This window comes from Silene latifolia, chromosome X (assembly GCF_048544455.1).
Source record: "Silene latifolia isolate original U9 population chromosome X, ASM4854445v1, whole genome shotgun sequence".
Taxonomy (NCBI): domain Eukaryota; kingdom Viridiplantae; phylum Streptophyta; class Magnoliopsida; order Caryophyllales; family Caryophyllaceae; genus Silene; species Silene latifolia.
This window is the reverse complement of record NC_133537.1, coordinates 58,820,864-58,825,715: the sequence shown is the minus strand read 5'-3', so window position 1 is coordinate 58,825,715 and position 4,852 is coordinate 58,820,864. Positions and strand designations below refer to the sequence as shown.

At 40.1% G+C, this 4,852-nt stretch overlaps 1 non-coding gene across 1 annotated transcript; it reads left to right on the top strand.

Moving 5' to 3' along the window:
- Nucleotides 1-751: 751 nt before the first annotated feature.
- LOC141625132 (small nucleolar RNA R71) lies at nucleotides 752-858 on the top strand. Its single transcript, XR_012534928.1, has one exon. It is a non-coding gene; the product is annotated as a small nucleolar RNA R71 (small nucleolar RNA).
- The last annotated feature ends 3,994 nt before the right edge of the window (nucleotides 859-4,852 follow it).

Sequence of the window (4,852 nt, the reverse complement as noted above, 5' to 3'; positions counted from 1 at the left end):
ATAAGATGCTAATTGAGACAATTGAGTCTTCAACATTTTTGTGTGAGCAAGGATATTGTTGATGGTAGTGTCTTTGGCTAGGCTATCCCTTTGCATTTGCAAAGAAATATTGTTGGCTCTTTTGCATTTGGAGGACCGCTTTTTAGTCATCAAAAGCTTGGTCATTAGGTTGATTGTAATATGGTCTTTGAGTAGGATTTCTCATTGGAGGTGGTATGTATGTGGGTTGAGGGTTTTGGACATTTTGGCTTTTGTATGAGAGGTTTGGATGGAATTTGGTATTCTCATTGTAATAGTTGGAATAAGGGGTGCCATTCTTGTATGCTTGGAAAACATTTACTTGTTCATTTGTTCCCCTACATTCATGTTGATCAAGTCCCAAGGTTCCACAACTTTCAGACACTCCATTTGGGATTGAGGATGATGCCATCATAGCATTGACATGTTATTTGGGTGATTGGGAAGCTTCATCAAGCTTCGCCATGGCCTTCTCAAACTTCAAGTTTATGGTGTTGATATGAGCACTTAGTTGAGCACCCAATTGTGTGATAGAGTCCACCTCATGCATCCCTCCTCTAGTGGCTTTTCTCGACCTACTATATTGGGAATTATGAACCGCCATTTCTTCGATTTTCGCCCATGTTTGGTTAGTATCAACCTCGGTGAAGCTCCCATTGGAGCCCATGTTAAGCACATTTTGTGAGTCTTCATATAAGCCATTCCAAAACGGTTGAACAAGGACAACTCGCTTAGTCCATGGTGAGGATAAGAGCGACAATTATCTTTGAATCTCTCCCAAGGTTCATATAATGATTCCTCATCCCTTTGTTTGAACCCGGTGATTTGGGCTCTAAACATATTAGTCTTCTCCGGAGGATATAACTTCTTGTAGAAAGCAAGTGCTAACTTCTTCCATGAATCAATTCCAAGGGTAGCCTTGTCTAGGCTCTTTAACCATTGTTTTGCAGCTCCGATCAAGGAAAAAGGAAACAACACCCATCGAATTTGATCTTGAGTCACTCCTGTTTGAGAGATTGCATCACAATAGTCACAAAAAGTTTCCATGTGTAGATGAGCATCTTCACTATTCATCCCTCCAAATTGACTTCTCTCAACTAATTGTATGAATGCGGATTTGGCAATGAAATTACCGATTAGGTGTGGTGGTGTAGGAGTACCATTTGGTAGGTTCTCCTCGGTTGGCACGGAATGAGATAAAAATTTAGGCATTGTGGGTTAATTTTGTGGTTGGTTTTGAATTGGGTTCTCCTCTCCTGCTCTTGCAAAAGGCTTGGTAAACTCAACACTATCCGATTGGACAACACCAATGTTCACAAGTTCTCCAATACCCAAACTTGTTGAAGTTCTTCTAACGGTTCTTCTAGTGTTGGTCAAGGTCCTTTCAATTTCGGGATCAATAGGTAAAGGTATACCTTGTAATCTCCTAGACATGCAAAAATCAAACAACTAGAAAACAATTAAAACTACCTTGAGGAGTTTGACTTCCCCAAGGTTAAGAAAGACACAACTAAAAACAACAAATGATAACAATTCAATTGAACACCGTCCCCGGCAACGGCGACATTTTTTATTCGGCCTAAAACTTTGTTGTCTTAGGTAACCAATCAAAACAATATTTATAATCTAAAAAAAACTACTCTTAGTAGAGTGGTAAGTAAAGGTCGGATCCCAAAGGATGGGTATTGAATTATGTTATCGGTTGTAGAGAGCTATGTCTTAGGGTGTTACAATATTGGGTAGAGATTTGAGTAACAAGCTAAGCTACTTAACAATGAAATGTAAAGAAATGAAAGTAAAACAAGAAAGTAAAATAAGGGTGAGTAAACAATTGATTAAGGCACTAGGGTGTCATGGGTTCATAGAGGATTCATGGTGGTTATCATACAAACATGTTTATATAGTTGCAAGCAAATTATTGTTGTAGTGGAATCGAGTTAGTTTATGTCTTACAATTCCTAGGAAGATTTGGGTCCCGGAGCCGAGTCGGTCAAGACTGTACAACACCTACAAGTCGACTTAGTCTCTTCCTATTCAACTTTATGCATGGTCTAACAAGACTCGAGTTAGTTTATATCTTACAAGTCTTGTTGAATGGATAAGAGATGTATGCATGCAAGGTTTGTTAATCGAGCAATTTATCAAGCATAACATGTGCATAAGTTAGAACTACAACAAGCAAGCAATCTTATGAAAACATATTAGATTACGTATGGATCTACCCCCATGTTTTAGTTCCCCTAATCCCCCATTAACCCTAGCTAGACGACTACTCACTCATGACAATGGTAAACATGCTAATAAAGGTGTCAATCATATTAGCAAGGTTAAACATGGTAAATGAGTAAAGCAATAACTAATTAAGCAAGGGTAAAAGGGATTATACCAACTTTAAGGATGATCCAATTAATAAGCAAAGAATAATAGAAGAATACTTGATGAATGATGAAGAGTTTTCAAGTCTTCAATAAACCCCAAATAGTCTTCAAATTACCCAACTAAATCTAAGAACACTTGAATGATTAAAGAGGAATTAAGATTTGATTCATATTGAATTGAGTAATACAACTTGATTAATAATGTATAAACTTGATTAATGCTAAATTCTAACTTGGTCCTTAATCCCCTAACACGATGGAGTATTTATACTAAGTACAAGTATTAGGGTAACTAAGGGCTTAAATGACGATTAAGTCCCTAAGAAGAAGATTAGTGCCTTGCAAGTCTCATAAGGAGCCGCCCGGATTGAGGTTGAAGCAAACCCGTGCTGCCCAGGGATCCGCTCGACCTAAAGGTGAGACGCCTGGATTGAAGCTTGAGACACCCGACCTGGGCTCGGGACGCCCTGATCTTTGTTCATCTTTTCTTCCTCTTCTTTGACTGCGTAAGGAAACGTGGGGATCGTTGGGAGGTCGTGGGGGTCTTCATCATTGCCCATTCTACTTCATTTATTCACTTAGGCCTTTAGTAATGGTCTCCCCTTTGATGCTTGGTCATTAGATGCACTCTATTTAGCTACACTTTGCTCCGTAAATGCAAGGTTAGGAATCCTCTCCTACCAAGGACACAAAACCTCAAAGAATATGCAAAGTAGGGACCTAAAGATAATAAACGACCCTAATAAGTACTAGAAAGCATAGGAACGAGGCTAGTTCGGGGACTAAATGTGCACAAATAAACGCATTACTAACGACAAATTTCTTTAAGCAAGTTTTAAACAACTTTTATAAAGAAACAAATTTTGCAAAACCTATGTGCTTCCTCATTTGAGGTCCATGTGCTGATTGCTTACGTGCATATGTGTTTACGTGTTATTTTTCTATTAGACTGCGTATTTGTGTATCCACTAACCATGCTGATAGTTAAGAAGCAGTGCTCGCTCCAACTGGGGGCTTCGCTCAAGTCTTCATTTTCCCCAGCGGTAGTCAAATCTATAAGTATTTACCATAAATGCTTAAGGTTTTTACCCCAACGATCAAGATGCTTCTAGTCATCGATTTTCCCCAGCAAGTTACAACATTTTATTCCCCAGCGAGAGTTCATTGCCGGTATATAGCCCATGTATTTCTCGATCAAAGTACGATTCGCTTGAGACGACGATAGCAGTTTCTTTCGACGGTTCTCAGAAAGTCCTTCCTTCTTCTCCAGTGGTTCTCAGAAAGTCCTGCCTTCTATAAAGTTGATAATTTTTCGGCGGTTCTCAGAAAGCCCTGCCTTCTACAAAGTTGATTATTTTTTTGCCGGTTCTCAGAAAGTCCTGCCTTTGTTCCTGGCGGTTCTCAGAAAGTCTTGCCTTTTTTCCCCGGCGGTTCTCAGAAAGTCCTGACCTTGTCCCCAGCGGTTCTGAGAAAGTCCTGCCTCTGTCCCAGCAGTTTCTTTCAACGTTCTACTACATGCCTCCTTGTTCCCCAGGAGTTTCTTCTAACGTTCTGCTACCTGCAAGATTATTGTTTCCCTGCATTTTCTACTAACGTTCTGCTACCTGCAAGCCCGTTTTCTTCGACGGTTCTCAGAAAGTCATGCCTCCTTATTTCCTTCCAGCAGTTTCTTTCAATGTCCTGTTGACCCTCATATGATTCCCAATAGAGTTTGAGAGAAACATCTCCTAAAGAGTTATGTACCTTCAGGTCTTTCAAAAACTTGCCTTAATCCTTTATAGTCATCCATTTACAAAACCTTCAGATAACCATTTAGATAGTTCAGTCCTTCATATGTTCCTCCTTCATAGATACCCTTCGGATAGTTCAGTCCTTCATATGTTTTTCTTTCAGATTACCCTTTGGTTAGTTTAGTCCTTCATATGTTCCTCCTTCATAGACAACCTTCAGGATAATCCTTCATATGTTATTCCTTTCAGTAACCTTCAGATACTCGTTTCAGTAATTTTCCGAAGTTCTTTTCAGTTACGTCCTAATGTTCAGTCCTTCAGAGACTTATCCTTCAGCCTTGCCTTTAGAGGTAGCCTTCAGAGTTAGCCTTCAGAAGTGTTAAGAAGTTTCTTCAGAAGCCCTGTCACCCCCAATGCCTTCAGTCACAAAGTTATCTTCAGACAAATAAAGAGTTTTGCCAAAGCGCCTTTAGTCCCATTTCACCCAGGGGTGTTGCAGGAGAGTTTCTTCTTATGGCTGGCGAGCTTCCCACATAGTATAATGGACGTTAAACGACCCTCCCCAGACGTTGATAGACTCTAAAATGTTCCTGACGACAAGTCCTTGGCTTAGACCCCTTGAGCCGCCTCGCGTCGCCATAGTTTTCAGGTTGTAATCTTCGATTAAGCTGAGGGCTATACTTTGACTTTCGCCTTGTCGAAGCCTCAGTCAAAGTGGGGGCTCTG